The sequence below is a fragment of the Ammospiza caudacuta genome, chromosome 12 (genome assembly GCF_027887145.1).
Source record: "Ammospiza caudacuta isolate bAmmCau1 chromosome 12, bAmmCau1.pri, whole genome shotgun sequence".
Taxonomy (NCBI): domain Eukaryota; kingdom Metazoa; phylum Chordata; class Aves; order Passeriformes; family Passerellidae; genus Ammospiza; species Ammospiza caudacuta.
Window position 1 is genome coordinate 10,478,811 of NC_080604.1, and position 24,727 is coordinate 10,503,537.

The window sequence follows — 24,727 nt, forward strand, 5'->3', positions numbered from 1 at the left end:
ATTGTTGTCCGAGAGATGAACAGATGTTTTATTTTTCAGTACTCCTGTTGTTGCTGTATGCTTACAGTCTGCAGTGGAGAGAGTGTCTTCAAAACATTGAATATTTGTTCCAAGAGCCCTGGGGGATTGAGCTGGGATTTGCTGTAATGCACTAAGGTGAAACTCCAGTGCTTAGGTGCTTCTGCTAAGAGGGTGATGGCAGGCGGCCCTCACATACACCTGGTAATATTTTTATGTAAGTGCTTTTCACCCTGAATGAACCATCCAATTTTATACTGATATGATCATGACAATAGTATGGGGTAGGGAGCTCTTGCTTTTGACCAAGTTCAGCCCCATGGTTTTAGGAGCTGGTGTAGGAGTGCAGGCAGCCATTTATAGTAGAGGTACGGCAGTGCTGACAAGGATTTCCCTGCAGAGATACCATCTAGAGCCACTGCTGCAGAGTTAATACTGTAATTCTTGGAGCTGATCCATTGCAGTCATGCTGCATCTATCCTGAGCCAGGAACACCAACACATTGATTAGGCTTTAAAAACAAACAAAAATCCCTTTTGTATTTGCGATGAATTTTTACAAACCTCAAATGAATCAGGTTACTTAGCTGGAATGAAGGCCAGTAAATATGTTTTCCTTAGATCTCTTATGGGATGGTTTGGGTTTGCTCCTTGTCCCAGGCTTATAAATGCAAAACCTTGCTTCCCTACATTTTTATAATATTGTTGTTCTTGGTTTTTACTTTTTGTTCTTATAAAAGTTGTTCTTGATTTTTACTTTTTTATATGTTAGTTGGGCAATCCAGTGATCCTTTGCAGGCGTATTTACATGGCACTGGAGAAATACTTTGATGTGGCTTTATATTTTCATTTTTCTTAATGTGACAGCCTCATTAGCTTATTTATCTAATGAAAGGAGTTGAATTTATGTATGCTGTGCAGGGCCATGTGGGTGAGGAGTGTCTGTGTCACTGTGCTACTTTGGTTGTGTTGATTCGAGTCTGATCTAGCTAGAATTCTGCAAAATGTGTTGATACATAATCAGCTGTTTTGTTGCGTTTTGGATTTTGTAATTTCTTTTAATAGATAGCATAAAGTGAAAATGATAAGTATTTTTGGAACCAGGACAGTGAAAAGGAAGCAAGAATTCTGTCTCCATTCCTGCAGCCACCAATTTTACACTCTATTGCTACTAAATTATATGGCTATTGGTTGTCTCTAGATTTTCTTTTGAATCGCATCAGTACTTGCTTCCTGTTAATGTTCATTTGCAGAGAGTTTGGATTATCCAAGAGCTCTGAATTTTGTTAAATCTTGCTGTCACCATGCATTAATTTTCCCAACTTGTCTGTCTTTCCAGAAACATTTCTGCTTGTGACAGAATTTTTGGAAAAAGGCTCAGCATTGTCCCATTTTTGTTGAATATAGACAAGTGTTTTTTCAGTCTGCTCTAGGAGTGGGAACATCAGGCAGAGAGATGGGTTGGGCTATACCCATCTAGCAAGAAGACATCTCTCTGCCAGAGACCCAGAACAGTTTCCTCCTTGAAAAGGAAAATCATTGTGCTGGAGCCAGACAATTAATTGGATACAATTTTCCTGTTGCGTTGTAGCAGACTTGTGTGTGATTGAGCAATGCCTTAGAGTTTATTTCAGTCTTGAGAAAGTATAAATAAATTATGAACTTCCAGCAGGCTTATAATAGAATGTCCAAAATCCTGTAGTAGCACTGTAGTTGAGTGGAAAAACACAGAAAATGCTAGCAGGAGTTTGACCTTTTTTCCCCTTTCTTTACTTTTGTAATAAATAAACATTAAAAGTTCAGGGATTAGTCAAGGGTAGTTTAGGGCATGAGGAATTTATAAGAACTTTGCAGAGCCAAGGAACATTACAGTATTGATAGCTGAACTGTGTCGTGAAGGGAAATATATGCTATTCATAGAACTTTTGGGTTATAAAACATTAAGCAACCATTGGAAAGAATTGACAGTTAGATGGGCTTAATTGCAAATGTCCTAATAGTGTAAAATCTGAGAACTTGTAAATAAATACAAAAACAATAATGACAGCATTGTGCTATGTTAAAATAAGTTTTTCCCCACTAGGAATATCTTTAGTTTTAGTTTTCATATGATAATTCAAATGTGTTGAAAATGTTTATTACAGAAAGTCTTCAATACAGACAGCATACAATGTCTCATATATGTATAAAACATATATAAGAACAGAAGGGGGATCTTTTGCTCTTGTGTTGAGATAGTATTGAATAGAAACCTAAGAATTAACTTCTTAGTGCTGCATATTCTCATAATTACACTTGTAGTATTTCTTCCATAAAAATAAAGTAAATGCAAGAGCTTAAGATGGAAAAGTTATGGCTGCATGTAACCATGTATTGAGTAATACTCTTTTTAAAGGAAGGAATAGAAATGTTATCTTTCAAATCCAGAATGAAAAGCTCTTTAATGGGCCAGATAGATATTTGTACAGCAAGTTCTTTTGAAGACATTTGGTACTGGCTGCTGCTATCTGCATATGTCATTAGTCTTATCTGATGCGGAAGTTTTTGGTCTCAAATGGAACTTTTCCAGAGCTGGCCCTTTTTTGGAAGTGGAGTGAGCTGAAGTTTAAACCTTGATTTGTTTAAAACTTAGTCATTGCCATAGTATCAAATGTTCTGTAAGGGATTTGTTTGTTTAACTCCACCCCAGCAGAGTTTGATGATTATGCCTTGCTTTCTGGTTTTTGCGTTTGATGTTTTTAATTGGTTTTATTGAAGTGTAATGCTTAATTATATAGGTTAGAGGCCAGATCTCTTGCTTCTGCAAAGCTGAGCTTTTAGCCTGCCTACCTTTTTGCCTTTTCATATCCTGGTGACCTTTCCCAGTAACTCGTGGCACAATTAACTGTCATTCTCTCCTTCTTTCGTTGTTAGCTGTCATAGTTAAGCCAGAACTTAAGGGCAATAGAATTGCAAATCAGTTTCTGTGGTATTACTTGTGATTTTATTCTGCCATTGCTGGGTTTTGCACTTTGGCCTACTGTTTCCAGGGTCTTGAAGAATCTGAAAGCTTTCAGGATAATGAATTATTTATAATTCTACATGTTTTGAAGTCTGTTATTTAAAAAATAAGCTTTGTTTTTTATATCTGATTGTCGAAGAATCCATTCTGCAGCCAGGTTATTTTTGCAGGTCTGTGATCTCTGTAGGTAACTCCTTGTTGTGTTCTTATCATTGCAGGGATTCCTCTTGCTGGATGCCAGAGGAATTTTTAAGGTTATGTCAATATTAACACATACTTTTAAGGGACAAAGAATAAGTTTGATGAAGTTGCTTTTGTTTCCGTGGATTCCAGAACTTTAGGTCATTAAATGGGGTGCTATCTACGTTGAGTGAGGTTACAATACTGTGAACAAAGCAGCAAATCCTATGACATGGATGAACTGGCAGAGGATAACTGAGGTTGGTGTGTACCTCAGGAGATTGTCCTGTCCAGTCTGCTGCTCCACAGCAGGTCTAATGAGTTGAGGTTGCTTGTGGACTTTGTAGAGAATTTTGTGTACAGAATTAATCCCTACTAGGAAATAAGCTTCTGAGGTCAGTGGCAGGCATATTAGCTGATATATTAGCCTGTGTTGCTGTTATCTTAAGTTATGTTTGTAACTTCCAGTGTATGTATGCATAGTTAAAATTCAGTATTATGCTTACCTGGAGTACTTCTTATGTAGTGTAACTTAAAATTAGTACCAAAATGTGTCAGGTAAATTTTAAATGCATTTCTGGAGGAAAAGAAGCACTAAATGAATGACATAAGGATGTTCCTAATTCCATAAGGGTGGAAATAATACAACACTTTCACTTATAGCTGTCAACCACTACTTCCTTTTTAACAACTCAAAGGGGAAATTTTTTTTTTTGTCTTCCTCTTAAAGGACCTTTTGTAGACTGCATATTCCAGCAGTTGTAAGAGAGAGCCAGGAATACAAATTGTCATGGAAAGGGTATATTTGTTTTTGCAGTCTCCGTAGCTATTTGATGTTAGGTAAAGCTGCTGGCTGTGCTACTTAAGCAGAGCTTTGGCAGGTAAATATAAATATTGTCAGTGCCAGTGAAGGCCAGTGATTTGGTCTATGAACAGAGCCCTTCCTATGTAATTAAGGGAATAAGTGATAGGCTGCTATTTATATTAATAATATGTTACCTATAACACAGAAAGGCATGTGGATGTTCTAAGTCTATTTAAATGCTCTTTACCCATGGCGTCATTTTGATCTTTGGTTTCATTTATGAATGACTCTTAATTAGAAAGTTAAAAGTATGTGTGCTGTGTTTAGATAACTTCTAACTTGCACATAAACAGAGAAGAAAATGTTTCTGGAGTTTTTGTACTTGAACAAATGCATTGCATCACACACAAGGACAACCTTCCTTTCAAAGTGCATGTTTTGATCCTGAATCTCTGTGCACATGCTGCCTCCCTGCCTGAGACCAGCACAGATTGTACATCCATCCTGTGGCAGCATATTGCTTCCTGATCAATTGAATGCAGATCTACATTTTAGCTGCAGATTGACCTTCCCTGACCCCATGTTCCAGAAGTGGGCTTGGGAAGGGTTAGGTTAGCAGAACACTGCTGTCCTTTCTCTGAGCCACTCTGGGACATCCAGACTGCATTCCTGGGGGCTCCTTAGGTCACCCTCTGCTGGGATTTTGCCTGCTTCACAGGTCAGTGTCAATGTGCCTGCAGTTGAATAATTTTGTATGCAGATGTGCAGGTAAGAGGGGTTTTTTTGGTCTCCTCTGGTTATCAAATGTAAGTGTGCTCATTTTCCTTCCTTCCTTTCCCTTGCAGCTGAATGTTGAGCCTTCCCAGGATAAATGTTGCTGGATAAATTTTAGATGATGATCTGAGTTTTATAAACTAATACCAAAGGATCTTCATGACTATTACTCTTTATTTTGGGATCTGTAACTTGTAATCTCTTTGATGTGTGTTAAGGTTTATACTTGCTGTATGCATTTTGGTTTTTAATTGGTGTTTTGTAAATAATTGCTTTGTACTATCCTTTAAAGCCTTTTATGAAGATGTAGTTTTGAGTCTAATGTTAGGGTACCTGTAATCTTGCAACATGATTTCAGTGGCTGGATCTGCTTGCTGGTGCTATGCCTCAAATCTAGAATGGTTTTTATACCATTCTGCTTTCAATATTGCTTCAGACAGTTATTATACAGGTGAGCAAAGCTCAGTGGAGACTATTGTCTTGTTCAGACCAAAACTTTTCAGACAGTAGAAGGATTTAAGAAATAATGAGTGCTTGGTTATACTTGTAGACATTTGGAAGAGGTAATGTTTTTCAACTGCTACACTCATGCTGGGGTGTCCCAAGTATTCTTTTTCATGGGACAGTTGTAGTGGCAGGATTTTAAAATGTGAATTTGTGATCATGTATGGACAGAAAATGTTTTAACCTTGAAGTTTAATTGTGTTTACAGACACAGTCAACATGCATTTTTATTTCAAAACTGGTTATATTTAATACATAAAATTATGTTTAATATTTTTATTTAATGGTGGGATAGTGGTGACATAGAAAGGAAGAAAAGAGGCAAATCAGCTTTCTAGGTATAGTCTCTTCTATCTGAAAACAAGTTATGACTTTTGCAAAGTTCTGCTTGAATTTACAAGAAATGTGGTAAAAAAGTCACAAGAAAAAGAAATATTTTGGAACATAGGAAGGGGCAAACTTTTTTTTTTTTTAATATTAGCAGTGACAGTATAATTGCTAGGACATGAAAAAGGACTTTACTGAGTATACTGAATCAAATGTGAAAAATGGGTCAATTCAGTCTTTTTTGTTCTTTTTGACCCATATAACTCCTGCTCTGGGGTTTCCTTTCCATAAAGCTGGAGATGATACAGTGAATGGACAGGACCAGCCTGCTGCTGATCAGAGTCACAGAATGGTTTGGGTTGGGAGGGACCTTAAAGATCATCTAATGCCAACACCCTTGCCATGGGCAGGGACACCTCCCACTAGACCAGGCTGCTCAGAGTGCCAGCCAGCCTGGCCTTGAACCGTTCCAGGGATGGGGCATCCTCCATTTGTTTGGAGTTTTTTTTCCCCATCATTGTTCCTTTCTTGGTGTTTTTTAACTTCATTTTGCTCATTAACTACTAGCATAGTAGTATTAGTAGTAGTTATTATTAATATATTGCAAAGCAGAAGAATTTCTGTCAGTGCTTTTAGTAATTCTTGGTGAAGTGTCCCATTTCAGTGGAAGAAAAGCACACCAGCAATAAATGACTACAAAATCACAGAGGTGTTAGGTGCACTACATTTGCTCAATCAGAAGTGCACTTTTATCGGTTGTGTCCATGGGCAGGTCTGAGGCCCATCTTAGCAGGGTTCTTTTGACTTGTCCATATGCTGTGTAGACTTGGGTGGGGGTGAACTCCTTATTTCCCTCATGCATTGTATTTCTGAGCATTTGAAATAGTATGAGCTGTACCAGCCTTTCTAATGCAGCCTTTGAAGTATGAGCATTGTTTGCTGGCATCTTAAAAGAGGGAGGAGAAAGTTTATCTGCTTTGATAAACAAGCCTTTGGAAAGAGCTCAGTGACCTTGCTTGAAGAAGGATTATGATGACAGGAATGTCTTGTATATTTATTTTATATAATCACAAGTGGTGAATTCAGTTAAATGTGGCTTGTTTACTGTGTAAAACACTTAGATACCTGTCTTCACTTGAGGCAGAGTAAGGGTATTATCATTTAAATGTCTGAATTATGATAATTTACATACTTGTTTAACATGCTAGCAGTGTATGAAGCCAGACTTAGAAGTTTTGAGAACATTATCATTTAAATAACTTAAGTTGTTTAGTTTTTTTTTCAAATATTAGAGCTTTAGATTCTGAAGAATAGACATGGATGACTGTTCTTTACAAAGGTGTTAACAGGTTTTTTCTGCTTGGGTAGAACTGTTAAAGATGCCCCATAGCAGGAAGCCTGCATGACTTCCATCTTCCCACAATACTAATGAGAAATTCTATTTTGAAAACTGTGGTGGAATATAGAGTCTTTGTTACTTGCTGCAAAACTCAGAGCTGCAATGCAGAGGGAACTCTTGCTTTTCAGTTTCAGTTCTGCTCTTTTACAGGATCTTGTTCCAATTCAAAAGGTACTTTTTTCACTATCCATTTGTGTTCCTCTAGTACCTTTGACAGAACGAGTAAAGCAAATAGCGCAGAATGAAATCTTGTCAGCTTACACTGTGCAGTGAAAATGAATTTTAGAAAATCTAAGGTTGCTGAACCTACGTGTTTCTGAAAATGTTGGTGGTAACACTCACTTAGAACATGATGCTCTTGCCACCATTAGGGCAGTAATCTAATTGAACAGGAATAGTGAAATGCAATAGGCAGCAAAAAAGCACAGTGAACCCCAGCATCAGAGTAGGGTGTTCCTTGTTTCAAACAGCTGATCCTCTTGAAGCCTAAAGCCTCTGTAGCAGGGAGTTCCTTTCTGTGTTGTGTTTTTGTCAAATGCTGAGTAGTAACTTCCTTTCATTTTTAATGTATATATATTACCATTAGAAAATATGATACTTCAGGTTGGAATTAAATTTTCCTTTATTTTTTCTGGTTGAGAAGGTGAAAAAACAATACTGTTCTTCGGAAAGTATTTGCCAAAACTGAAGAAATAAGAACAAATCCATGGCAGAAAAGGTTATGGGTATACAGAATATCTCTAAACCAGTTGTCAGATGCCAGGTGAGCTCTTCTGCATTACTGATCCATCATTCATCCTATCCTGAACATGTTGATTTTCACACTTGGGCTACTCCTAAAACAACTAAATTTAGACTTCAGTGCTGTCTTCCTTCAGTCTTTGGGATGAAAAGAATTGCAGATTTTCAAGAGCTACCTGTTTTTTACAATGCTTCCCCACTGGAGTCTATAAGTAATCCCAGCTGCTGCCTTCCTCTTCCTATCTCTTTCTGCAAAGTGTAAACCACAGTGGTAAAATTCCAGCTTTGTGAGCCTTGTCCTTCATCTCGTGTCCTCGTGGCTTTGAGCATGTCTGGTGATGAAGCAGCCAGGCATGAGTCAGTTTAGGGGCTAGACAGAGGGGAAAGAGGAAAGGCTGGAAGAAACTTTTCTTGTTCTGTTTCTCATTCTTTCTAATACAAGCAACCAGTTCTCAGGTCACTTTCTGTGGTTTGAGCTGGTAGCCATGGGGGGTGGCCTTCAGGTGCTGTGAGGGCAGGAAGCACATCTGTGTGGTCAGTTTGGAGAACTGGTGAGGTGAACTTTGTACCAGCACTGAGGCTGTGCTGGGGAGAGACAGCTGGGTGAGAAGAGCCCTGAGCGCTACGGATAGCAGGGAGTTTGCATGGGAAATTCTACAAGGATGGATAGAAACAAGGGGATCGGTGTTACAAGTGAATGGAGCGATGCTGAAGGGAATATTGAAACTGAAGAGCGATTGAAGTCACAATTGCACACTCTAGATTGCAAGTTGTTGTTTTAAAAAAAAAAAAAAAGTGAAAAACCAACAGGAAACATGTATTGCTACTTCTCCTTTTTAAATGTACTTATACCATTAGGCACAGTGCCCAAAGAGCAGAGTTCTGTGCTATGGAAAAATGATCACAAACATTACAGTTATCATTTAAGGTAACAAAGCTTTTTATTGGTGATTTTCTGTGTTATGCTTTTTCAGTATTTAATTTTTAAAATATGCTTACTTCTCTCAGATTCTATTAAAATATTCTTAGCATGTTGAAAAGAGCCATTGTTATGAGCAGTGCAGGAATGGCAGTTGTAAGGAGCTGTATTTGTAGTGAAGTAAAGTATTTCCAGAGCAGACAGATATTCAGATATTTTTATTTTTTTTACTGAACTAGTCATGTAGTTGGAAGATGGGTCATCTTCCATGAAAGATTTTAGGAAAAATAGTTTCAGCTCCCTATATAAAATTGTTCTTAGTGAGGAGTGTGCTCTCTGCCATATTTGAGACACTTACTGTTGAGAACTCCACCTGTTTTTAATTGTGAGTTGTTAATGAGAGCATTCCCTAGTAGAGTTCACTAGGTGGTTTTGGTTTAAGTTGAAATAGCAGCATGGAAATATTTGTCATTATGTGCTTCTGATCCTACATGAAGTTTTATAGTTATTCTTGTCTAACTGGCAAAGAAATAAATGTTTTGCATTCTATCAAAAAGTCCACTGCAAGAATACTTCTGTTGTAATTTATTGTGGAATATTGCTATCAATTGACTTACTTTCTGTAAATGATAATTAATTTTCTCTTAAAGTAATAAGTGAAAAATGCATTAATAATTTGCACATTGGTTATTGTATATATGGGTGACTGATAAAATCTAGAAGGACCTTCTGAAATTTTAAGAATTTATATTTGAAAATTGGTTTATTAAAAGTATTTAGGTATTCATAGAATAGTTAGGAATAAAGATTTAACTTTAGTTCATTTAAAATACTACCCTTTTTTGCTTTTAGAATAGTAGCTGTGTGAGTTCTCTTGGGATTTTTCTCAGGTTTGTTACTCTGAACTATTGATGTTTACACAATTTTGTTTACTAGTTTGCTGTTTCTGATATTTAAGTTTTCAAGCTGACCCTTTCAAAGGGAAGTGAAGAAAACAGCAAGGTTCCTGATGTGCCTGTTAAGAAACACTGAGGTTGAGAAACAGGTGGCAGAAAGCTGCTGGGTGCTGGTTGATGCTGGTGTGTCCTGCTTTGCATTGCTCTGCTTGGCACTGCAGGAGGGGATGGTATTGGAATCTGGAGACACTCAGCTGCTGAGCCTGGAGCTTGGCAGGTCCATCCAGTTTGTGCAGTCAGGAGGTAGATAAGCTGCTCAAGTTATCCAGTTTTGAATTAAGTGTGAAAAGTATAACCTAACCAGGTAAATTGGGCACCTTTGTTAAGAGCATGTTTATTTTACCTGACTTTAACTAATTATAAGAGACAGAGAAGCAAGTAAATGTACTAAAAATGCACTTTGTTTGCCCCATGAGAGGTTGTTAAGAATTAAATCATATACTTTGAGCTCAGAAGTTTAGCCCCCCTTTGTTTTTAAGGTATCTTGTTGAATGTTGAAGGAGTGCAGGATATTCTGTGGTGTTTTTCCATCCCTTGTGTGCTTTGCACGTGTTGCTGTTGCGTGCAGGGAGGTGACTGGTCTGCGCTCAGTTCCACCACGTGTCTGTGTTTTGTCTATTCCAAAAGAAACCAGAAGATATAAACAGGGAGAGAGCTGGAGGTGTCCTGTGGTGCAACTCTTGAGGTGGATGTGAGAAGCACAGCAGCTGTGCACTGCTCAGGGTGTGTTCCATAATTGCTGAGATGTTGCTGCTCCCAGCACAGACCTGCTGTCAGTGGGGAAACTTGGTGGGATGGAAACTATTTGAGATACAGAGAGAAGAAAGCAGAAAGCACAGCTGACTGTGGCACTTCCCTGGAAATCTAGATAGGAGATTGATGGTGCAGTCAAGGAAAGTGCAGTGCAGTGCAGCCAAGAGGTCTGTAAAGGCTTGGGGTGGTGTGTACAGTCCTTTCCTGCTGCAGTCTGTCATTTGAGAATGTCTGAAATGCAGCTGCTTGCTCAGCCCCGAGGAGCTGCTGTCAGGTGGCAGCAGAGGCAGGAGGTGATTTAGAGATAAGTAGGAGAAGGACCAGCTTACTTCTGTCCAAGCCTGTGCTAGACAGACTAATTCCTGCCTAGCCAGAGCTATGTGCAAAGGTACTTTCATGTGAGAGGGCCTTGCCTTTACTTGCTTCCTGTATCTCTTAGGTTTTGTAATTTCGGTGGATATTCACATGAATTTGTGTATAAGCAATCAGGAGGGCTGTTACTGATCTATATACAAATTTCATGTTTTGTTTCTGTTATAACAATAACATCTTCATTGTTTTAAGGCTGGCTGGCCAAACTTGTGAAGTGTTTTTTCTGGTAAACACTTGAAAATTCATCTAACAGAAGTGTCACAGATTTCTTTGGGATTTAATTTTTTTCTTTTATTAAATGGTGCAAAGCTGTAATAATCCAATGAAACATTGAACCAACCTGCATCATGTATTGTGTTTGATATGCCCAGTATTTGCTTAAGACCCAAGTATATTACTTGGCTGCAGAAGAAAATCTTTTTCCAAAAATTTAAAAGAAGTAGTATGGACACACATGTTTCTCTTAAACTTGTTTAACTCTGTTGCTCTTAATGCTGCCAATTCCCAGTGGCCCAACCTATTTTCCTTTGAAACAGGCTTTGGATAGCATCTAATTCTAATTAAAGTTTATTAAAACTTTGCACTAATAGTAGACTAATTATAGGTAGTGTAAAAGTCTTGCTGATTTTCCTTTAATCAAAGTGTAATCTTGTCTACATCTGTATTAAATTTAAGCTTAGATGTCAAACCTCTTGGAATGTCAAAGCTTATTACTTAACAGCAAACATGTTTTTTGTGGGAAGGCTGTGTTTGTACTGGGAGTGCAGTTTGAATGTTATGGGAACTTAATTTGAGGGCTCATCTGTTTCAGTGATACACTGTACAGATCTTTTTTCCATGGAGTGGATGGGCCGGTATAGATGGGACTGATTCCATGCACAGTACCAGAGCAGTGCCACTATTATTAAGTGTCATCATTTTTAATGACAAGCTTGCTGAGCTTTCTTCCATGCTGTTTGGACTATAAATTTTGAAATAATTCTTTGAATGTTTTTGTTTTGAGCTTCTAGTGTATGTCCTTCTGTCAGTTGGGCTTTTGGTCTTTTAGTGAATGACTCATTTTCCTGGTTTGGTTTAGTTTTGGACCTTGTTTTCTGTTCTTCTAAGAGCATACATAATGAATTGTAGCAGAATTTAATATATTAAATGTCAAGAATACATTTCAACAAAGGGTGATCTTTGCACAGAAAAAGCCTAACTGTTCTCAGAACAGAGTTTTTTTAAAATGCTGATTAGACACAGAAAAAATCTGCATGTTAATTCCGTTTCCTGCAGCATATGGCCAATTTCTAGCTAGATAATTTTTACCATTGATTAGGAAGTTCAATTTCTATATTTAATGGGAAAAGCCTTTGACAGCATTCTGGTTTTTATCTATGCTTGCTGATTCTGGGTAGAATTCCTGTAACTTGTGTAATTTCAGTGTCATGAACACTGAAGTTGAGAAACCTAATTTTAAAATTTGACAAGGATGAGAATTGTAAATGTGGATGTTGAAAGGCAGAGGTAGCTTGTCTGGGAAGCCTTGGACTGTAAAGATGGAATTAATAGTTTAGGCAACCCACAGAATATGTGGGTATAGTCCTATAATTAATGGAAAATTCAGTATTAAAAAAAAGTTGAACAACCAAATGTTCATAATATAAGCAGTGTTCAGCTGTAGTTTGTGCTCTGCTTTTTGTGGCGTTGGTTTTGCATTACCCAGCCCGGGCAGTGTGTTCTGTATCGTGGCCTTGCCCTCTAGTGGCTGCAACTTAGCTTGAAATAGTGAATGGAAAAGGCATTTTCGTGCTTAGGGAAGGGATTTGGAAAACTTTTCACGGTGATTTAAAGAATTAAATTGTCGAGGGAGGCTATTTCTTCTTAGACTGACAATCTAGAACCTCTGATGCTAGAAAGACATTATTTTTGTATTTTGAAAATTTTTGTCTGTGTTCTAGAGGAAAGTGTGGCACATTTAGTACAAAAAATTGTAAAGCTTGATAATGACCTTTCAGAGGTCTGGGCGAGCACTCCCTCAGGCTTTTCAGCTGAAAGGGTGTGGGATTGCCAGCAGTACTTTGCAGTTCCCCTGCTCCTAATGCCCACTGGCAGATTGGTCATGGACACTGATGTGTTCTGGGTGCATTTCTGTTGACACAGAAATGAAGAGATTTGGGTTGTTGGTCCTTTTGTGTGTTTGTATTGTTTTTTCTTCTTAGCTTGTCTGAATAATCATATTCACGGGCACAGGTGTTAGCAGTGTAGCATCCTTGATGACCCTGATGGAAAATAGCTAGGAAAAAAGCCAGCAAAATGCTTCTGTCTGTGTAGAAAGCTGCAACCTGGCAAGTTTTGCCATATTAGCAGCCTGTCTAATCTGTACATCCAATGTACCTTGCATGAGATTTTTGCCCTTGACTGAGATGTGTGAGTCACCAGGTTTGGTACCTCAGTTACCAGATCCTTGAACCCTTGTCTGCCCTCTGCCCATCCCTCTGCTGGCCTGGTTCTGCCATGAACCTCTGAGGAGAAGGTTGCCCCTTGTTTTGAAGCCAGTAGGACACAGGCAAAGACATGAATGATGAATATTCTGCAAGATTGCCTATCAAAAATCAGCTCACATGTTCTCTCCCATTGCTGGCTGACCCATCTCCATATGTGGATTTCATAAGTTTAAAATAAATAATCTTTATTGTGTAATTGTTGGTCTCAAAGGAGCGCTGGAATAAATCAGCCTTTGTTCAGGAATACCAGTATTTAATTACTACTTGCTTTAAAAGTCCTGATCCAGGAATGCATTACAAATAAATACAGCCTCCTCCCAGGATATTTTTGCTCTCACTTTGTTGGAGGTAAGGTTTGGCTGTGCCTTGAGTACAAATATTAAACTCCCAATTGTCAGATTTCTCCTCTGTGCTGGAAAATGAATTTTCCATCTTTGGATGGAGCTGCACCCTTCTCTTTTGGTGTTTGGTTTCCAGTTAATTGCATTTGCTCTCTGCATGGAATGCTGAAATACAAAACACAGAATGAAAATAAATTAAATTTAGTTGTTTTTTTTTTTTTTTTAAGGTTTGGTCTGCCCTTGATGCAGAGAAGTCTTTGGGAAAGCAAGGAGGAGCATATTGCTCTGGTGACCTGTTGTTTTCAGTATGAGGAGCTGTGTAGTGAACTCTCACTACACTCTATTTGGGTAATTCTTGTGGTTTGGACCTCTTACAAAAATATCTTGTTTGACATGATTAAAACTGGTGTGGTCTCATTTGTACTGAGGCAGTTCCCTTCAGTTAGGACTTGTACTTTTGCATCTTAATTGGCTGCTTTGAATTGATATCACAGTAGCTTTAAGTTTGTCCTCAGCATGGGCATTTTAGCTGTTGTTTAGCAATGTGCTGAACATTATTTTCCTTGTGACACTTGTGCTGTGTGAATTAAGAGTTCAGGAGCAGATGATGGCAGAAAGCAAGGCAGCATTGCTTTGTGCAAAGGAGAGGTGAATTAACTAGGCCTGCTGCAGATGTTTCTGTAAAAAAATAAAAATACTGTAGTGAAATTAGACAAGTCCTTTCAAATGGAATATGTCTCTTAATAAAAGGCAGGGAGGAACTTTCTTATATTTTTTAGGATATTTTGAGAATTTTTCCATATATAGAGATAATACCAACCCCCTGCTGCATTGCATTTAGAGGTATCTGTGAAATCTGATATGGTTTTTTTTTCTTTATCTGAATGTGTGATCACAGGGAGTTTTCTCTGCCATAAACCAGCAGCAGTATGGAATTAATGATAGTAGGTAAACACAGTGCCTTGTGTGGAAGGAGGAGAAATGAGAAATAGTTTGAAATAGTTTCAGCAACTCCCTTTACTCTCTAAGAAGTTGTAAAGTCAGCATGTGAAAAGTGATTCTTCTGTGCCAGAGTAGAGGAGCTTTGATGTAATGATTAACTAATTCAGCAATTTAGCAGTGAGTAGCAAGACAATTAAGAATCTTTTGCAGTTCTGCACCTGCCTTGAAACATCGGGTTGTGCTGGGAGTTGGAGTTTCCTGATAAACGAAGGAGCTGCCTCATCACTTTCTGCTTTTGTATAAGTAGTTCTTCTCTTCTGGCAGAGTATCTGGTAATCTTGGCTTCTGTTGTGGTTTTTCTCCAATTTGCTTGCAAATGAAAATGGAATTGTTTGCTGATAGAAGTTCAGTAGTGCAATTTTCTTAAGGAAAACTTCCATTTCAATTCTTTTTTTGCTAGTGATTTATCTACCTCATTAGCTCGAGATTTTTGAGGAAGTAGAAACAATGGATGATGATGGTGTTGGATTTCTCATTCTAAGTATTTACTAATAGATTCTGGTTGTATTTCAAGATTGCTTTTTAAAAATCTGGTTTTCATTTGTTTTCTTCTTTTGCTGTAGTTTCTGGCTATTCTTCAATGTTTTGCCATAGAAACAATTCATTTGGTTTCTTTAGTAGGTGTTACAGAAATTGATTTTAGTTTTTGTTTATGCAAGGTTCTAATAAGGGTATTTAAAATCTAAAGACCAGGAGAGATTTATGCCTTATATCTGCTCTTAAATTAGGGCAAAGCTCTGTCCACACATGACAGTCTTTGTCATACTTTTGCAGTAGTCAGAGACAAAACCATACTTTATTTTGGTCTTGCTCTTCATTAGGTTGGCCAAAGAATGTTAACTATCAAGTTTAACCATTTTTTGATTGTGAATTTAAGAATAAAAGTTTTTGTTTTCTGAGTAGTCTTAGTGTTCTTCACTAGTGCAGAATATTTATGGGTGGTTTTGCCTCCTAAAGATAAGAGTAAATTGCAATAATACATTACAAACCTTTTGAAACATGTATGAAACATGTATTTGAAAAGAAATTAAGATTGTGTATGAAAACCTGCTCTTTGCAGAGCTTATTTATTTTATCTGGATACATGTGTTCTACAAATACAGTCTTTGGTAATTTGTACATGTTGAGAGCAAGTTAACTTTACTTACTGCAAAGTTTGAGTGTGCCATGTTGCCAAACTTGTAATTACATTTACTAGAGTAAATAATAGTGTTTAGCTTTCAGTCTAGTTTTGTAAGAAAGTATTCCTATAAGGGCATCAGGATTGATGAGTATTTCAGCAATATTTTACACTTAAAGTAATGAGCCTGAAGAAGCCTGGATTTCTGGGTAACAGCCTATTAGAGTGTTTTATTTCTTTATTTTAAAGCTGCATTAAGTTGCAGTATATTTCCATTATTGATTAATACAAAGAACACAGTAGCATTAAGTGAAACCTCAGGAGGTCACCTTGGCCATATGTTTTCCCTCAGGTCCATGTTTGATGTGATGATAGAAGTTGAGATAAATTATACAAAGTAATCACTGGTGTCACAGTGATACCTGATACGTGGCTGTACAAATGCCTTGTGTAACGAGAGGCTGAGCTTCTTTAATGAAATAAAGCAGGAAACTTCTTTGCAAGTACAATTTCCTTCTAGAAACCTGTTTTAATCTACTTTTTACTGGTTTTATGAGTACACTGCACAAATCAGTGTTTTAATGTGGAGTAGGAAAAGTTCTTTCAAAATCTCTGGGTGTTATGTAAGATATTGTCATCTCTGACAGCAGTAAGACAAATAACTCTCTTCTTTATATTGTTTTAGTGTTCTAATGAGTCAATTTGAGCATCTTGGGATGATGTGTGAGTAATCATTTCCTGGGAAGCTTTCTGTTGATTGTACTGTATTGTTAATGTATTTTAGTTTTGCAGTTAAAGCAATGATGTACCTTAAAATTCTCACAGCATTTTCAGGATGGGATTAAAATAGTACTTGAGAATTTTCGTGTAGGCTAAAAATTCAGTTTCCTTGAGAATATTGTATGTAACTAGTACTGAGCTGGGTAGTTTTCTTGTGGGAAACTTTTGTGCTTTGTCTATATTCAGAAAGGAATTGGATCTTTTCTGAAAGTGTTAATATCCTTCATCTCTTTTGTGATTCATGTATAAAAGTTTTCAAGCATGATGTATATGAAGGGATAGACTTTTATTCTGCTGAGTAGAGAATAAATACAAAATTCTTCAAGTTATCCTGAAACCATGTAGCACTTTTAGCAGAAGTCTGATACTCAGGAATTTTGGTGAACTATTAGGACAAAAGTTAAGTAAGAGACATTCTAAAGAGTAGTAATTAGTAACTATGGTGACACTGTAGCAAGGCAGTTGGCTATATATAAACCAAATTACTGGTAAATTAGAACTCTTCCTCTACATCTCTTCTTTTTAAAAATAGCTTTTTGCATCAAAATTAGTGACACTGATGTGTAGAGAGGGATCTATTTTTATATGGTGGTGTCGCATTTTGTGGCTTGAAGTTTTTGGTGAGTATCTGTCTTGTCATTCTTCTCCTTTTGACAGTGAATGCCTCTTTGGATTGTTGGAATAATCTAGGGATAGATCAGGATCCCGATACATGAGCAACTTCTACCTTTTGCAGTCACTTCATTCCACACTTTGTGTTTCCTGCAGAAATTTTTATTTAGAAGAAGAATGAATAATTTGCATCATGCCTAGGATTGCTTCTGCTCACATCCTTCATCATAATTCTTCTACCAGAGTGTACTAACTACAGATTTTTGAGGAGGCCTTACAGCATAACAGAGAGTGTCCAGGACTTGTTCTGCTCTGACTTGGTGTTATACTACATTTTTCCATTATGGGATGTGATTGCTGGGAGGTGTTAATTTCACAGCTGTCAAGTTAGGTTTGAAATGTTTATTTCTAGAAAATAGTTTGTGTGTTACTTGAATGCTGCCAGTTCTGCTGAAGGAGGGTGAAGGTAAATAGGTTAGAAAGGGGACCCATCCTTTGTGGTAATGTTTCCATTCACATTGGTTGTGCACAGTCATAGTGCACAATCATAGAATAAAAGCTTTGTTTTCAGTTTAATCTGTTACTTCAGTATCGGTATATATGATAGATTTATCACCTTTTGTGAAGGAATCTTTCCCTGCATAAACTGTTGTCCCCATAACATGAATGGGTTTTTTCCCCAGGTATTTTCTTGTTTTAGGTGTTTGGAGCATTGATAGTTCCTTTCAAAACTAAAGTAAATAAAAGAATCTGGAGGTGAGTTAGTGATGTTCATGCAGTTCTGCACTGAGTGATGTTGAGGGATTTAGGAATTGTAATGCAATTTGTTTACTTAATTACATTTTCACAGAATCACATAATGGTTAGATTGGAAGGGACCCCAGTGGGTAATGTGGTCCAGTCCCCCTGATCAGGCAGGGTCACCTGAGAGGATGCAGCACAGGATTGTGTCCAGATGGTTCTTAATATCTCCAGTGAGGGACACTCCACAGCCTCTCTGGGCAACCAGTTCCAGTGTGCAGCTACTGCAGAGTGAAGAAGTTCTTCCTCATATTCAGGTGGAACTTGCTGGGCATCAGTTTCTGCCCATGGCCTCGTGTCCCATTGCTTGGTAGCACAGATGAGAGCCCAGCTCTATGCTCTGACACCTCGCAGCCAGTACTCACAGGTTCTCAAGGTGCTCCCAGCTCCCTCAGCCTATCCTCATGAGAGACATGCTGCATCCCTTCATCATCTTCATCACCTCTGCTGGGCCTGCTCCAGGGGCTTCATGTCTCTCTGGACTGAGGAACCCACAATTGCATTTTTGTATTTCATGAAAGCAAGGATGATGTAGGTCATGGTTTCCTTAATTTTCTTAATTCAGCTTGAGACAGTTGTCTCCTAATACAGAGAACTTTAGATTTGGACACAAGCAGTAGGGATTTTTTTCTCCTCTGTTTCATATACATGCACAGATTTTGAATTGTGAGCATGGGTTTTTGCTTTTGTCTTAAACTAGAGAACTTGGGTTGTGATACATTTTGAGGTCCTACACTGAAACTTTTAGCTATCTTCTGTCATTCTCTTAAGTATGAATTACTTGGAAAGATGCAACAATACTGCTTGAGAATTATATTTGATAAAAATAGCTCAAACCATTTAAATAGCATATTTTTAAGATTCATGTAGCTAGTTGTAAAACTAATTAGAAAGAATTTTTTTTGTTTAATATTTTTAGTAGCCTTTCTGTTAATAAAGACCACTTTCTAATACAAATCAAAAATCATTGTAAAATAAGTGTCTGATATCCTCTTTCTGAATTTTTGGATGTAAAGTAGATGATCTGTAACTACTTGAAGACTAGTATAGAGCTATTGACTAATAGTAACCCTGAGTTCTGAGCTTTTCACCTTCAGATGAGTAAGCTGAATTGCAACCACTACCAATAGTGTGGTTTGAATAATGATTTAGAAAGTAAATGTTGTGCTTAAATGGGCACAACACATAGGAGGTGGCATTAAGTCTGCAAACATGCTTTTTAGTGCCTTTTTTTTTGTTAATGATTTTAATATGCCAGAATTGAAAGTTCTGATAGGTGTATCTGTAAAAGTCAGCAGTTAAAATAAGCATTGCAAAGTCATATGTCAAAAAAAGTCTGTGCTGAAATGTTCACGGGTACAACTTGAACATTTTGCTTTGTTCTGTTGAGAAAGGTGACATTTTGCACTGAGGAAGGAGTAGAGCAGCTCAGGGCTGTAGCCAAACATGTTTTATGCCCAGTTAATTGTGGGTGTCTCTCAGTGCTGGGCATTGCCTTCCTGCCTGCCTAAGGTGATTCCTTTTCCTCCCCACAAATCCATCCATCTTCCCTTCCCTGTCATAGTCCCTGTGCCCTTTTTGGGCAAAGTCTGCTGACCACTCACACTAAAGTTAATCTGAGTGACAGGACCTATAGTGAACTTGAAAGCACTTGAACAAGCAGGACATGGCAAGGAACACAGGGATTAATATTTTATAGCACCTCAAATAATGTGTCTGCAAAGGCCAAGCTGTGTTTATACCCAGGCTCAGTTATGCTGGCACAAAGCTGCTTTTACTGGCACAGTTTACTTTGCTTGACAACAGGTATGAGTAACCAGCAGGGTTGTCCTGGCAGTACAGACAACAAAACTTCAAGGTGTAAACAGACAAAGGAACAACTTGGTTAGCAGAGGAACATATTCCCTGCTGCCCTTTCCCCTCTACCCCTTTGAACTGGCAAGTTTGGAGGGATAGCATTGGATTCCTGGGAATAGCTGAAGATTTTAACCTTTTTGCATACATTAGGCTTACACTTTGAGTTAAAAACACCGTGACTTTTTTTTGTCCCATGCTATATCAAAGAATGTCGATTTTTTTATCTTTTTTTTTTTCCTTTTATTACTCATAGAAAAAGTGGTAAAGTTTATTATTTTTTAGAAAAGTTACTGAAAACTACTAGCAAGTTTTGCTTCACTTGAGAAACCCAATACTTTCGGTCCCTGAAAAGCCAACTGCCACTCCTTCACTCTGTTCAATCTGACTGGAAAATCCCTTTCTTCACAGCTGGTTGCTTTTAGTTTCATAGTGGGTGCTTGCCTGGGGTAGTTAGAATAATTTTAAAAAGGAGTTTTCATAATAACTCAAAAGTTACTGCCCTAGTTTTGTTTCTGGGTTGAAGGAGCTGGGGTTTAGTAAGCAAAGAGCTATTAGATCTATGTGTTTAAGAAATGGAAAACTAAATAGAAAAGCAATTTTGCTTGATGTACCCCACCCTGTGAATTACTCTTGCTTATGGAGACAAATACTTCTACTTCCTTGATAGACGGGTGGAGTTAGGCGAGTGAGAGGAAAGGAATTTGGGATCTGTCTAATCAGACCAGAATGAGAAACTCAAATCAATTGGATCTGGAGGTAATTAGCATTTGAACTTCTCTATCTTACAGCCAAAGGACTGACCTGGAATTCAGTATGGTTTGCACTGTGTAATCTGCTAGCAGAGTGCTGTTCCCAAAATGAGAAAATTCTCAGTGTGAAGACTTCAAATAAGATTATTTTTATCTTGTAACAATATGAAAGCAAAAAATTTCTAGCCACAGTGTGGCAAATGTTGGCCATGTGGGTTTGACCATGGTATATATTTTGTTGTAAAGTCTCTGGCTTTGCACAGTTGACTTGTGCACAGTGTATTTTGTTTCCTGGTAGAATTCTCAGCATGCAATGAGTAAATGAACTCAGCTACATTACTGCTTAGTGAAGTATCACTCCAGGGCAAGTATTCCAATTTCTAGATCCCTATTTACTTCCTGCTTTTGGGTATTAGCTTTAGTACTCAGGGGGTGCATTTATAATGCCTGCATTAATTGTTCAATGATTATTTAGTGTGAGTCAGGGAAGAATTTTTCATCATTAACTGCAGCATTTTATGGTTTAACTGCTCTGGCTGATAGCCCTGCTGCCCCTTTGTGGTGGTAACCATGGCAAAAATGAAACTGCCAACTCCTTACGGGTAATAGTTCATAATTGGACAAAATCATATAAATCTTTCTGGTTCAAGCTAAAGCCACAAAGGTATAACACGACCCTGAAGCTCATGGAAGTTGTGTGTACTTCTTTCACAGAGGAAATAAGAGGTGAGAAAAAGAATGGTAAACTAGGAGATTCTGAAATTTGGCTTCTTTTTCTACATTCAGTTTTTTGGCAGTGGAAATTTATTTAATACGTAAAATATATTACCTTTTGACTTTGTGTAAAAGGCAATAGCCTACAATGTGGTACTTACTTAATTATTAATTCAGCTTTGGAAAGAGACTGAAATAGGTTTAATTATATGTAGTGGTTTCTTCCTCTTCCTGCATTTTTTGATGTAGAAGTTGTTCCTCTTCACATACTGAATCTCACATCTCTGTGGACAAACTGCCTCAGTTTTCCAGCAATTCTCCTCACTGTAGTTGTCAGAATAATTGCCCTAAGCTGCAGTTTCAAGCTGGGTTGGATGGAGTAGCAGTAATGTGCTATTAAAATGGCAAATGATGGCTGTACATAGTAATAGCAAATATAGAAGTATGAAAAAGCTGGTCAGTTGTTTCTTCCTGTAGTTCTACTGTAATTAAATCCAGATAATCAAATCACTAAAGAAGTGTGCTACTTTCAAGATTTTGTATACATCTCTGAGCCCATAGTTTGTCTTCTCTGAGACAGAAATGTCTCATCCAGTATCAAGCCTCTATATGGTTTGGGAAAGAAAACACATCATGGCTTTCTCACTTGTCAGGCTAATTAAGGAGCTCTCTTCAGCCTGCCTCCTGGAAGAAGTTGCAATAGTGATCATTAAACAGAATGAGTTTGTTATTGTTAGTTGGTTTTATTACTTTGAAGAAAACAGTTAACCTACATTTCATAAGTTAGGTTAAAATCAGTCCTCCTGGAGCATAGCAATTTGCAACTTCCTAATATCAGTTAGAATTAACATATTTTATGTACTTAGCTTTGATGTGTTATGGTTTGGGATCACTACAGAAGAACCTTCTGTTTCTTTAATCTGAAAATACTAGCAATTTGTTATAGGGGAAAAATCATAGTGATATCTAACTGTATGAAAATAAAACATGAACTGATTTAGCAGGTTATTGATGCTCTTCTGAATCATTGACCTAGAAGGAGGAATGTGATTTTAATGCACCATAGGTCAGAGCAGAGCTTTGTTTCATTTGCAAAACTGAAGACTAATTTGAAATACGATAAATACTAAGTTTGTGAAATAAATACATAATTCCTTGAAAACAGGGAAACAAAAATCTGTAGCTTTTTGAAACTTCCATAATATAGTTTCTAAGGAAGGTGGACTGTACTTGGAGAAGTTTGTGTGTACTGATGAACTGCAAGTTTTATTTGAGAATAAAATCTTCAAAAATTTTGTGTAAGCAGGCTGGTAAGGTGTCTGCGGTTAATTGGTCTTATTAATGGCTTGTAGGTGGGAAGGCATATAAAGGATAAATTACTAAAGAAGAAGGAGAGACTAGGAGAGACTTTTGGTTGAGATGTTATGATAATGGAAAGTAAATTTGTTGAATACTTTGTGTGTTACCTTGTATTTTTTATGAAAGGAGGGGAAACCAGCACTCACACAATTATACAGCTATCCCTTGAATTAAGGATGTGGTCATGCTTTAACAGTCCTCAAAAGCTGAGTTGTTGTGAATGTGCATTAGCTGCCATCTCTGCTCTGCATTGGACTTGTTGTTAATATGAGGTGCAAAAGGGCTGGGACTTCGCTCTGGAGAGTGAATTATAAAAGCAAGTGTAATTAGGCCAGTATATGCTGCCATTTTTTCTGTCAGCTTAAGCACCTCCTTGTTTACCTTGCTCGAAACTGGTTTGCAGTGACTGAACAAGTGCCTGAGCCAGTCCAGGTGGGGAGGTGGTGGCACAGCTCGGCAGTGAGAGCTGGGAAGGGCAGGAGGCATCGCTGCTCTGTGAGCTGGCACTGCTGCCTGAGTGTGCGGGGAGCAGGGAGGAGAGGTGGTGCTGGGCTCCCAGAAGGTGCTGTGCCACACAGCTGCTCTCTAAAAGGTGTTGGTTTGGGAATCTGAGGACCCACTGTGCTTACTGCATAATTAAATAGTACATAAAAACCAGTGTGCTGCCACAAGTATTAGTTAATGTATAGACACATTTGTTTCAGGGCTTGCACTTGATTTTATTTCCTGAAGATAGCTTTAGTAATTATGCAAAAGGGATGGAGAGATTGACCTTTGAGAGACATCATTTGGACTAGTGAAAACCAGCATGGAAGTAACTTTGGAATTTGCTACCTGAAAGGTAGCAGTGAAAGCTCAGTGAGTTCCTGAGGAATGGCTACCTTTAAGATAACTGAATCCTTTATAGCAAGATTTGAAGGCACTGTGTTTTCCCTTCCTCAGACATCAGCTACTAACATGTGGCTGGTATTGCTTCTTCTAGATACAGGAAGAAGCATATTTACAAACAGGATGGAAAGACTTGAACAGCATCACTTTTCTAAAATTTATGTAATACAATTCAGTAGTATTCACTTAAGTGGACATAAGTTACATAATATTAAATGCTATGTGTATTTTCCATAGACATTTGTTTATAAATGTCCTTTTGCTGTTTCAATGTTGTCTCTGCTGATGTTTTACAAGTTTTGTATGGCTGATGATCTGTTGCACTTCTTTTCCTGTGGTCACTGTCCTGTGTTTCCTTGTGCTATTTTGTCTGAGTCCCATTTGCAGATTATGCAAAAATGTGGTTACAAGGGGCAGTGATTAATCAAAACCTTGGGAGGGATAAAAGGCAGATATGCACAGAGAAGAAAAGGGTGGGGAAGAGCAAATAAGCAGAAGCATGTTTGTTTCTCCTTGGCTGTGACTCACTTTTTCATAACAGAAGAATTTTCAAATGAAGAAGAAAGCTAATTGAAAACAAACAGGAAGCAAGAAATAATTACCTCTGCACTGAGCCATGAGAGAGTTCAGTACTTTCAGCCTATTAAATTAACAAGCAAATTATTTTGAGTGGCTTTAAAGCATATAACTTATAAAAGCTGTATGATACACTAGTGTCTTAATAGATAGTATTTAATAATATGGGAGAGTATTATTTAGAGTGGGTTTGATTATTAATATAGTGAATGCAGTCAGAATTTCTTGATCTAGCCATAATTTATGTTTACCTTCATCTTTATCAGCTTATGACAGATTACTGTTTTGTTTTCCTTCAATTGAAGATATGAGGCGTATCTGTTGGGGGAAGGGAAGTCTTTCACATACTGCTTTTCATTCTTTTCACATACTGCATTTCATTTCTAACACCTACATGAGCTTTCTGTGCTGGCCTTCCCCTTGATTAGTGAGTCCAGAGACACAGTGGAGCTCCAGCTCTGTGCTTAGGGCCACTGGGTTATGCCACATAAGTTCCATCTTGTACACTCTGTGTCATTTTCCAATACAAGATCTAAGGAGCCCTCATGCTCTACTCTCACTCCATTCAAAACCCATCTTTCCCCTTCACTGTGGTTTTGAGCTATGTATCAGGATTTTTTTGAGGCCTGCAATAATAGAGGCAGTTAAAAACACGGAAAATTTTGTAGGGAATGCTGCAAAAAAGGAAAGGTCA

At 37.8% G+C, this 24,727-nt stretch overlaps 1 protein-coding gene across 3 annotated transcripts in view; it reads left to right on the forward strand.

Moving 5' to 3' along the window:
- Nucleotides 1-24,727, forward strand: part of SLMAP (sarcolemma associated protein) — a 74,119-nt gene that overhangs the window by 6,205 nt on the left and 43,187 nt on the right. The window lies entirely within an intron of this gene.